The sequence below is a fragment of the Salvelinus fontinalis genome, chromosome 35, assembly GCF_029448725.1.
Source record: "Salvelinus fontinalis isolate EN_2023a chromosome 35, ASM2944872v1, whole genome shotgun sequence".
In the NCBI taxonomy this organism is placed as follows: domain Eukaryota; kingdom Metazoa; phylum Chordata; class Actinopteri; order Salmoniformes; family Salmonidae; genus Salvelinus; species Salvelinus fontinalis.
The window spans coordinates 4,657,242-4,669,682 of record NC_074699.1 but is presented as its reverse complement, the minus strand read 5'-3'; the positions used below and the strand labels follow the sequence as shown (position 1 = coordinate 4,669,682).

At 42.4% G+C, this 12,441-nt stretch overlaps 1 protein-coding gene across 1 annotated transcript in view; it reads left to right on the top strand.

Annotated features, from left to right (window-relative positions):
• Positions 1-2,011: 2,011 nt before the first annotated feature.
• Positions 2,012-12,441, top strand: part of LOC129834274 (kinesin-like protein KIFC3) — a 53,889-nt gene continuing 43,459 nt past the window's right edge. The window contains exon 1 of the mRNA XM_055899122.1: positions 2,012-2,398. The gene's annotated coding sequence lies outside the window, so the exon portion shown is untranslated. The remainder of the gene's footprint in view (positions 2,399-12,441) is intronic.

Genomic DNA, 12,441 nt, shown 5'->3' with positions numbered 1-12,441 from the left:
TTTGTTGCATTACCGCCACCTACTAGACTGGAGTACAACTCCCTTATACTTTACTTGAAAAAGAAAAATGTACTAAATAAATAATCTAACACTATATACTCACTAATTTCTAAATTACATAACATAAAATGAACACCACCCTACTCCACTAATTAAATGTATTTATTCCTATTTCATGCCATCATCCTGAAAGGATAGGAGATCACCACTTAACACACCCTGTAACTCTTCTGATGTCAAGTCTCGCACACCCAAATACCTCTCTGCAGCTGCCACCACAACCTCAACTTTCTGTGACTTCCGATCCATCCCTACAGTACAATTATTAATAACCATTACTATAAATCCAATCTTACTGAAACGTATTTCACTGTTTGGCCTATCCCTCTGTACTGGTATATCTCTACTACTCTCACCACTCCTCCCCCTTAACCCATCTTCCTCAACTTTCTTCACTGCCTCAGCATATGACAACTTCTGCTACTCTAACCCTGGAAACCTCAACCTACCTCTCTCGCACGGGACATTTCTAATCCCCAGCTCAATGGGCACCCCTACAATTAACACATACCACTACTTTCCCCAATACTACACATTCCTTTGTCACATGCCCTTCTGCACATTTCCCAGACCTTGGACCCTCCCTCCTACACACTGCTGCCACATGCCCATAAGCTTGACACCTGTAACATCTTAATGTCTACGGCACATACGCTCGTACAGGATACCTTATATATCCTATATTTCACTGCCAGGCAAAGACTCAACTTTAAAACTCAAAAGAACAGACAATGACCCTTCTGTTTATCCACTCTCGCCACCCTGTCTGCGTCGCATCAAACGACGAGTATCATATACACCGGGAATCTTTGCCCTCAGCTGGTCAACGTTTATATTTACTGCTACCCCAGTTATCACTCCTTTCATTAGTGCCCTTCTCTTGAAAACGAAACGATTCACTTTTATTGCCCCCATTCGTTTTGCTTCGAGCGCATTCTCCCTCTGCCCAACAGAAACACAAACAATTATCACTAGACCACTTCTAGTTACCCTCACCGATTCCACATGACCCAACTCTTTTTTCACCCACCGTAAAACCACACATGGATCAGCCAAAGGGCAAGAGTCCACTTTTTCCATAAACGTCACTCCTACTGTCACAGACTCTTCTTTATCCTGATCATCGGTGCATACCTTGGTCTCCGATAACTGCACTGCACCTACCACCTCTGATACTTCACCCTCATTCACTTCCATTTCTCCTCCTGTCTTCAGCTCCCTCTGCTTACACGTTCTACCATTCTTCTTTGACAAACCATCTCCCTTTTTTACACCATTTTTATCTGCCTCAAGCTCACCCTCTTACACCTCTTCTCCCTCTCTTTTTTCCCTCCATTCCTTCTCCATTTTTCAAGTACACGTCTCCTTATGGTAATACTGCCGCTCCATCCCAGACACCCATCTTGTACTTGCTTTCTCTAGGGACTCCATTTTCCCCTTCCAGAGTTCTGCTCATGTCCCCAATAACGAGTCCCTATCAACCGGATGTTCCGGTTTTCATGGGAAATGGAAAGAGAGCCTGTGACATGACTTCTGCTTTTGGACGTTAACAAGGCGATACTCCGCCTTAACTCTGCCTCCACATTTACTGGATTGGTTAAACAGTGCAGAAGATTGCCGTTTCCCCCCCCATTTTTTCCCGTCATGACCAGTATGTAGGGGATGTAGTTTCAGGTGTTTATTTTACGCCTGCTATGTTAGGTTATTGCGAATATACTGTAATTGCATTAACCTTATCAAGTATTTTCTTGGATAAACGAGTATAACGTTAAGATATTTACTCCAAAGAGTTGAGCGTGATATTGGTCAGAGGTCAAGCAACAATACAACGAGAGAAACATCTGTCAAAAGTCTCTCTCTTTTGGTGCTTTCAATAAAACTGGGAACTCGAAAATAACCGAGGGTAAATCATGACGTCGGACATTGGGAAAGTGGAAGCTCAGATAGATGCCCAACTGTCCGAAATGGAAGCCCGTAAAAAAAAAAAAAAATCCCTGTCTGAGCTCGTTTTTTCCCGAGTACAATAGTTGTCTTGAACGTAATGATGTCAGAGATTTCCAATTCCGCGTATTTTTTAACGCGGCACTATGTCTGGTCTCTGAAGTGCAGTCAGCTGGTGAATCCACTCCAAGTCGCGAGGAGACTTGACTTTCGGCCGCGGCAACAAAAAAACTTATCCACGGAAATATTTGCGCCTCTGAATTCTAGATAGGCTACGAAATGATTTGCACTGAGCAACACAGTCCAACCGCTTTTTGATTGAGACTATTGATGTGAGTTTGATTTATTTGGTAATCTCGGGAATAACAACGGGAGGTTTCACGTGTTGGACCGAGTGGTAAGAGTTGCACTATTTTACTTTTGCACGTTTGCTTTCCATTTCCCCATTTGTATTAAATTGTTTAACATTTGCATACGCGTTTACAAAGTAAGTTGTAGTTACCTTGTCAAAATAATGTTGGATTGTATTAACAATAATGTCAAACCGCGAGTTGCATATTGATGTGGCAGCGTGGTCGTACGGCTCAATTAGTGATATTGACTATGGATATTAGCCTACTTGGCGAGGCGCCCAACACTGACATTGCAGCTCAAAGCCACATTATCAAATTGCTCTGTTTTTGTTTTCGGTGCTTACAGAAAATGGCAACAGAGCACATCCAATTCACTGAAAACAGCTGTGGTTCACACCACTCAGCCGTTTCCATGCATGTCAAAAAATACATTTAATCAGCGTTTTTATTTCAATGTTGACCTGTGCGACCGTGAAAGGGGTGTTTGTGTGGTGTGTGTGTGTGTGTGTGTGTGTGTGTGTGTGTGCGCCGACGTATGTATGTATGTATGTATGTATGTATGTATGTATGTATGTATGCTCAGCAAAAAATAAACGTCCTCTCACTGTCAACTGTGTTTATTTTCAGCAAACTTAACATGTGTAAATATCTGTATGAACATAACAATGTTCAACAAATGAGACAAACTGAACAAGTTCCACAGACGTGACTAATAGAAATTGAATAATGTGTCCCTGAACAAAGAGGGGGGGGGTCAAAAGTAACAGTCAGTATCTGGTGTGGCCACCAACTACATTAAGTCCCCCACTCTTCCACCAAGGCACCTGCAAGTTCCTGGACATTTCTGGGGGGAATGGCCCTCACCCTCCGATCCAACAGGTCCCAGATGTGCTCAATGGGATTGAGATCCAGGCTCTTCCCTGGCCATGGCAGAACACTGACATTCCTGTCTTGCAGGAAATCACGCACAGAACGAGCAGTATGGCTGGTGGCATTGTCATGCTGGAGGGTCATGTCAGGATGAGCCTGCAGGAAGGGTACCACATGAGGGAGGAGAATGCACAGCGTTGAGATTGCCTGCAATGACAACAAGCTCAGTCCGATGATGCTGTGACATACCGCCCCAGACCATGACGGACCCTCCACCTCCAAATCGATCCCGCTCCAGAGTACAGGCCTCAGTGTAATATTCATTCCTTCGACGATAAACGCGAATCTGACCATCACCCCTGGTGAGACAAAACTGACTCGTCAGTGAAGAGCACTTTTTGCCAGTCCTGTCTAATCTAGCGACGGTGGGTGTGTGCCCATAGGCGATGTTGTTGCCGGTGAGGACCTGCCTTACAACAGGCCTACAAGCCCTCAGTCCAGCCTCTCTCAGCCTATTGCAGACAGTCTGAGCACTGGTGGAGAGATTGTGCAGGGACCCTGGGCATCTTTCTTTTGGTGTTTTTCAGAGTCAGTAGAAAGGCCACTTTAGTGTCCTAAGTTTTCATAACTGTGACCTTAATTGCCTACCGCCTGTAAGCTGTTAGTGTCTTAACGACTATTCCACATGTGCATGTTCATTAATTGTTTATGGTTCATTAAACACGCATGGGAAACAGTGTTTAAACCCTTTACAATGAAGATCTGTGAAGATATTTGGATTTTTACAAATTATCTTTGAAAGACAGGGTCCTGAAGAAGGGCCGTTTCTTTTTTTGCTGAGTTTATTACCTGAATGACCTCGAATAACCTGTGCCCTCGCACGTTGACCCTGTACCGGTACCACCTGTATATAGCCTCGCTATTGTAACTTTACTGCTGGTCTTTAATTATTTGTTACTTTATTTATTGTTTTTGTAGATATTTTTCTGAAAACTGCATTGTTGGTTAAGGGCTTGTAAGTATGCATTTCACTGTAAGGTCTACACCTGTTGTATTTGGCGCATGTGACAAATAACGTTTGATTCGATACATTTTTCCATATTATTACTAGAATCACACATGAGCAATGCCTGTTTTTTTTATTTTTTTATATAAATTAGCAAACATTTCTAAACCTGTTCGTTGTCATTATGGGCTATTGTGTGTAGATTGCTGAGGATTTGTATTTACTTAATCAATTTTAGAATTTAGAATTTAGAAAGGCTGTGATGTAACAAAATGCGGAAAAAGTCAAGGGATAGCGAGAGAAAAAAACATGAGATTTCACCTTGGCTTGGGTACATATTTAAAGCCAGCGTGTCAGTTTGAATTGCATGGTCTGGTTTCCATTTTTGTACACGAGCATCCTGAGCAGGAGCCCTTGGAGAGAGGAGGAACACATGGAGGCAGTTACGTGAGGTGGTTGTTCTCAGGGTGTGTCTCGCCGGCTTTACAAACCGTGCCAATGAACGGATGTATGATCTAAAAATAGAAGTTGATTTATGAGTTATCCTACTTTCCTGCCAAGTTAGAAAAGTAAAAAAAAAATACAGACCTGTGTCATGGGACAGTGATCTTGATTTGACTTTGGAGAAGATTTTCAACAAGCTGGGTAATGGAGAGCCTGTTCATTTGTTATAAGTCCTGCTTCAGGAATAACTAAGTGTGGGTAACATCCCTCTTATTGTTAGAACATTTTATGTCCCAGTCAATGTGGGGGTGACTTATTTTAACAGGACCACTGTTTTTAAAAGCACTCGCAGTGTTTACTGCACCAGAGGGGACTGTGTTTGTAACGTACATACTGCTAGAGCACACACCCACAGACAGTACAGGGACATTCCGTTTTGTTCTGCATGTTCCCTACAGTACCTCTCCTCGCGTCCTCACTGGCATGGCATTCCAGAGGCAGGAGTCACGAGTAGAACGAACTGACCCTACCCCTCTCTGTCGGACCTGCATAGCTGAGAAAAATGAGACCACTTGAACTCAATTTCGTGTTGATGTAAGGGGAGATGAAGGTCAGAGCTGTCTGCTAGGGCTCTGTACCTGTGCGGACTGTTATTGTGGGAACTGCTTAGACAGTTCATATGAGGGACTCTCGTGGAGATGGAGACAATTCTGCCCCCCCCCCCCCCCTCTCAATCATGGTCCCAAGCAAGGTTGGACAAGACACAAGTGTGGGGTGTAGAGACAGAGTAGACACACACACACACACACACAGTCAGTGTGGTTTCCGGGTGGTGGGCTGGGTGAGTCACAGGCTGGAAAGAGAATAAGAGACTACTGGTGGAAAATTACATGTTATGCAGAGTGATTATGTAGCTCCAACCGTGTGTGTGTGTGTGTGTGTGTGTGTGCGCACAGCTACTAGCTACACATTAGACAATGTATTCTGTAAATATTTGCCAAAAACACTATGGGGAAATCTGTTCCTAAACATGCCATGTCTGTGTTTGCGCAAATGTGTATGAGCTTGTGCATGGGTATAGTGTTTGTTTGGATCACATAGTCAGTCTCTGGTTTGGTGCTCTATTGTAGGCTGTTTGTTAAATAAGTCCTGGATGGTTTGACTTGTCTGGCTGCAGTAGTGGAGATGATGAGGTTAGGGAGTGGACCCATGATGAGGTTAGGGAGTGGATGGCATGTTGTGACTTCTCCATGCATTCAGGCATTATATAACGGCTCTGATTGGAAGCAGGTTATTGTTGAATGTGAACATTACCAGATAACCAGTAGGTGGTGCTGTTTGCTGCTGTGTCTGTCACACAGATGGACTACAGTCTCTTGGCACTGATGTTGGTTAGCCTACATGGCATGCTCAGGGTAGAAGTTAACCTTTGGCACAGATCTAGGATCAGCTTATCTTCCCCAAATTCGTTACGGGGTGAATCACAAAACTGACCACGGGGGTATATATATTATATTTTACTGTCTAGCTTGCTATTATTCACAGATATTAAAGCTAGACAGTCAGGAAGCATCGGACATTCAAAGAACGATGGATAAAGGACTATTAAAAAAAAAAAAAAAAACATTTTGAAGGTGAGGAAATGCAACCAATTTTCAATGCGGCCAACCGGACCTCATCGAAGACCGACTGCGGCCCCTGTGTGCAAATTAGTTTGACACCCCTCATCTAGGGAAACGGACAACTTTATCCTACTGTCTTGCTCCCACACAAAGATCACGCTCTTTCTGTAACTAATGTAAATGTTACACGGTGGACCATTAGTCTCATGGTCATTTCAACACAACTTTTAAATCAGATTAGATTCTGAACAAGAGAAGATGTGGAAAAGACAGCAGAGCCTCAGTTCAGCTGTAGCTAATATGGCCCAATTAAACGGTGTATGAGAGAGGGGTAGGTGTGTATTAGGAAATGTTCATGCCAAGTTGCCCACAGCGGATTACTGCCTAGCTTCATTTGCATGTTAATGGCTAAAAGACACATTTTAGAAGATGACTAGGTTATTTTAAGTGTGCGCACAGTGGGCTAGCACATTACACCATATCGGGTGTTAAACGAACTGCCTGCGGATCCAATCCAGCCAGCGGGTGGTTTGAGTAAAAAAAATGTTTTTATCTGTACCAGTCAAGTTTGGACACACCTACTCATTCCAGGGTTTTTTTACTTTATTTTTTCTATTGTCTACATTGTAGAATACTAGTGAAGACATTACAACTATGAAATAACACATGGAATCATGTAGTAACCAAAAAAGTGTTAAACAAATCAAAATATATTTAGAGATTCTTTAAAGTAGCCACCCTTTTGTCTTGATTACAGTTTTGCACACTCAACCAGCTTCACCTGGAATGCTTTTCCAACAGTCTTGAAGGAGTTTCCACATGCTGAGCACTTGTTGGCTGCTTTTCCTTGACTCTGCAATCCAACTCATCCCAAACCATCTCAAATGGGTTGAGGTCGGGTGAGTGTGGAGGCCAGGTCATCTGATGCAGCACTCCATCACTCTCCTTGGTCCAATAGCCCTTACACAGCCTGGATAAGTGTTGGGTCAATGTCCTGTTGAAAAACAAATGACAGTCCCACTAAGCGCAAACCAGATGGGATGGTGTATTTTGCCACCAAAAATCTCACATTTGAACTCATCAGACCAAAGGACAGATTTCCACCAGTTTAATGTCCATTACTCGTGTTTCTTGGCCCAAGCAAGTCTCTTCTTATTATTGGTGTCCTTTAATAGTGGTTTCTTTGCAGCAATTTGACCTTGAAAGCTTGATTCACGAGGTCTCCTCTGAACATTTCACGTTGATGTGTCTGTTACTTGAACTCTGAAGAATTTATTTTGGATGCAATTTCTGAGGCTGGTAACTCTAATGAACTTATCCTCTGCAGCAGAGGTAACTCTGGGTCTTCCTTTCCTGTGGCAGTCCTCATGAGAGCTAGTTTCATCATAGCGCTTGATGGTTTTTGTGACTGCTCTTGAAGAAACTTTCAAAGTTCTTGAAATGTTCCGGATTGACTGACCTTCATGTCTTAAAGTAATGATGGACTTGTTGTTTCTCTTTGCTTATTTGAGCTGATCTTGCCTTAATATGGCCTTAGCCCTATTTGTTAAAATACAATTTTCTTTCTATTTTAATCAATTATTTGGTGACATATGAATATATTTAGTATAGTTTTATCTAAAAAGGATAACTTCCACTTTTTTTTAAATGAAATTTCACTGAGGAGGATGGTCCTCTCCAAAATCTTACCAGGGGTCCATTCCAATCGTGTTTGCAATACAAAATTCTTCAGACCTCCAAGGGAGGCATGACAATTATTTGAGGTATGGCAACATGAGACTACAATGCATGAACATTATAAAATAATGCACATTCTTTTATAAACAAATGAAATTGTCCTTGAGTTTGTTACCGCTGGTACCACAAATGAATGGTGCACTCATAAATTTAATGCAACAGCAGTAGGTCTAATAGAAATTGAAATGTTTGTAGGCTACTTGGCACACAAGGGGAATGGAGAACGGTGGTTGAACGTGACGAGAGAGCGGTAGAGCTTACATCGTCACGTACTGTTCAATAGGCTTAAATATCCAATTTAATGTAAGTAATTATTCAATAATTTAAGGGAAAACACATTCAAATGCGCATTTTCTATATTTGTGGGTTGGGGTCGGTTGCGGGCCTCATATTTTCACTTCATCACGTTGCAGAGGGATATTAGCAATTGCGGGTAAACAAACAGCTGACCCGCGCATCTCGAACACACACACCCCTCGTGGGTCAGAGGTGAAGGTCTACGACCACTCTCATCCCCGTGTTTGGTTTTTAGCAGGTCTCTGTTTGCATATCTGAAGCAGCTGTCCCAACAGCCCAAGGTCCCTCTCTCAGCACTCAGCCCTGTGTGTGTCAGTCAGTCAGAGAGAGAGTTTGTGAGAACCTTGTGAGTCTGACTGTACCGTGGTAGATGCCCTGAAGAGTTGACAAACTGTGGAGATGATACGTTCCGTGTGCCACTCAGTGCTGCTGTTGTTCACATAAAGAGTCCTTTGGCCATGAGCTCATAGTGTAGACCTACAGTATATGCAGTTAAGTCTGGACTGTATGTGTTAATCGGCAGTTTTGTTCGAGTGGGAGTCGTTTTGGCATGTGAACAGCCATGAGAGGAAGGAACATGTGTCCCATATGTAGCGACAGGCTGCTGACTGAACACAGCCCGTCTTTTTCTCTCTCGCTCTCTAATTCCTTCTCACCCCCACTTCCTTTCTTTCACTCGCCCTGACTCAGACTAAGGATGGATGGGCGTTTGAAATAATGTCATTATTAGAATATTATCAATACATGTTTTCGGATATCCAGATATATATTTTTTTAGCAGTTTTTAACCTGAGCACTGCTACGCGAGGGAGACCATGCCGCGCTATTCCTGGAGCAGGTCGTGGGGGAGCTGGGAGCGGACGGGAGGAAGAGAGCGAGATGCAGTAGCCAACTCAGCTACAGCCAAGACCAGCTAACTTGTAGCAGCCACATTAGTTATTTCTCATGCCATATACCAGTGCCCGTCTTGATTTGGAGTAGCCTAGAGAAGCTAGCGAGCTACCAAGGCCAATTGCAAGCTAGAAGCCTTCTCACCAACCCCATTCAGGGATTTTACTGTTGGTTGCTCGTTGTAGCCTACTCCTTCTCATTTAACTCTGCTATTGTATAATTCCGTTTTACATTGTATTAGTTCACTTGCTACACATTGAGCCTTTGACTGTAGCGCTGCTTTGATTGGCCGACAATAACAAGCTACTGACAGGTGTGAAGGCTGCCGGTCATTTTTATGGGGTGCATGTCGTAAAAACTACTTCCAAAAGTTTGTTTTATTATATTAAGAATTTGTAATGTCATGGTATATCCTTGTAAGTAACAATGTCACATGGATATTTTATTGTATTTAGAAGAGGCCTTTTCATTGTTAAAGTAGATTTATATATTTTTTTGCTCAAAAATGAACACTCACAAGTAATCATACTAACGTCCATTCTCTAATACCACATCTGTGTGTTGGGTGACTGAGTTAAATCCTTTACCTAAAGCCCTAAAGTAAAGTGGGGCACATTTCTCCTGTAAGCAGCTTAAACGGCCACACCAGTAGAAATCCACTTTTTCAAGCTGAAAGACGATGTCAAAAAGTCCGTTTTAGTCTAAGTATGATACATTTGTGATTTTGAAGTGACAAATCTGTGTGAATGCGGTGTCTTTTCCTCTGATATGACATACAGATCATTTTTAGCCTACTTTTTATTTCAGGGCTGGGTTTTATTTGAACGTTCCCACCCACCAGCATGGTATTGTGTATTAATCACAAACGGCTACAGAGTTATTCCTCTTCGCAACTGAGATGAGCCAAACAGCCTTGTGTCCACCTGGTTGCCTGGAGGTACAAACGTATGCTTTTGCACAATTTTTATCAGAAAATGATCATAAACCATGGTATAATTTGAAAATGTTCACCTTTGCTTTAGCTAGTCTGTATATATTTTTATTATAAATTATATACAGTGAGCTCCAAAAGCATTGGGACGGTGACATTTTTTTTGTTTTCGGCTCTGTACGTTGGATTTGAAATTAAAGAGTGACTACGAGGTTAAAGTGCAGACTGTCAGCTTTAATTTGAGGGTATGTTCATTCATATCGGGTGAACCGTTTAGATATTACAGAACTTTTTGTACATAGTCCCCCCCGCCCCCCCCCCCCCCCCCCCCCCCCCCCCCATTTTAGGGGACCAAAAGTATTGGGAATTCACTTGTGTATTAAAGTAGTCACAATGTATTATTTGGTCCCATATTCCGAGCACGCAATGATTACATCAAGCTTGTTGGATGCATTTGCATATCTGGGGGGTATTCTATATTTGCGTCTAACTTTCTCACTCATCATTATTCATGGTTCATTCAGGACTATCCGTAATCATGATAGCATCCACATTTTAGAAACTGTTTAGAAACACATTCTATTCTTTTTTTACAGTAATAGTGACTCCAAAATGACACTACATTGTTTACTATTAATTTCTATTGGGCACAAAATAGTCTGAAACACAAACAGCAAATGCATCCAGCATGTCATTTGCGGCGTGTATGATCATGAGCAAAGTCATTGTAGCCTGTCAGTTCACTTCCCCCTGTGAGAAACTTGAGCACAGGCTGACTTGGCTTTGCTCTACCGCAGCCAAAGCCTGCCAGCAGCCTACCTACCATCGTTGCACCATGTCCATTACAATGTAGAAAAACTCATATCAGCCAATAGTTATCCATATTACCGGAACTTCATCTTATTCTTTCAAACTATTTGTTATGGCGGATACGTGGCCGCAATTTATGGAAGATGCTATGACTTTGGAGATAGGCCAGTGATTTCAATGCTTATTACAAATGCAGCTCCAGAACCAGCTGGCTAATCTTTTGAATACAGTGTAGTGGAAGCGAACGTGCATTTTCTTCTCTGACAAGAAATTACGTTGAAATAGGGGCGTCAACTTCCTCTGCAGGGGGTTCTTTAAGCCAGGGGGTCTCTGAGCTACTTAAAATGAGACCAACTCACACACCTGAGATCTCTCGCACGTAGATATACACACACACACACACACACACACACACACACACACACGTTTGCACATTCTCATACTTTAGCACATTCTCTCTTTCAACTGTCTCTTTCACACACCCGTTCTCACTCACTTTCTTTGGCCAAGGGTAAATGTTTGTTGACTTCCTGGTTGACTCTGTATAACACCACACCACTTGTCCCACTGTAATTGTTTTGATTTGTCTCTGTAATGTAGGCTGAGATTATGGTTCTTGAATACACTGGAAACAAATCTGATCACTCCACCCATGCCTTATCAGCTTTATGGTTTGATTCAAACTTATCAGCCACTTAACCTGCTATTGAAACTCAGACCTTGTTTACTAGTCTCTAAGGGTTTATTGTGTGTGGAGTTGACGGGTCTATTCTATACTGCCCAATGGTACAAATCTAAAATGGTGGTGAGATTCTTATGCAATAATTTTTTGTTATTCAGGTGACTTCATGTGGTTGCTCAGCTGGCCTGCCACATGCCATGTATTGTTATGGGTCCCTGAAAGTGCAATGTTGAGTCCCACGAGAGGGCGGATTTTTAATTTGGGCCAAAAGGGTGTGGGTAGATTGTGTTACCCAAATGGTCTGTTGGAACACATTTTGGAGTAATATTTGGTCATTCTTAATTGGTTGAGGAGATTGGGGCATCGTAATCTGTCTAGCGATCCAATAGTTGCGAGTTTCCACCGGGGACAGCCGTAGCATTTTACCTTTATTCTAAACTTAAGCCAATTCCGCTAACCTGCTATGTAAATTTCCCTGACATTGTCGTTTTAGTTCCCCTAAACTTTTACGTAAATTAACATAACCTTTAGTTGTTAGTTCCACCAACATAAATCCTCCCCATAATCCTCCTTTTGTTATGGCGCAACAAGCAACCTAGTCTCAGAGATGGGCGTATAATAGGGAAAGGGGGATACCTAGTCAGTTGTCTAACTGAAATGTGTCTTCCGTATTTAACCCAACCCCTCTGAATCAGATAGGTGCGGGTGGATGCCTTAATCGACATCCACGTCTTCGGTGCACGGGGAATACTATACATCCTCCAAGATTGTATTATAAATTACATAATCCAATTCGT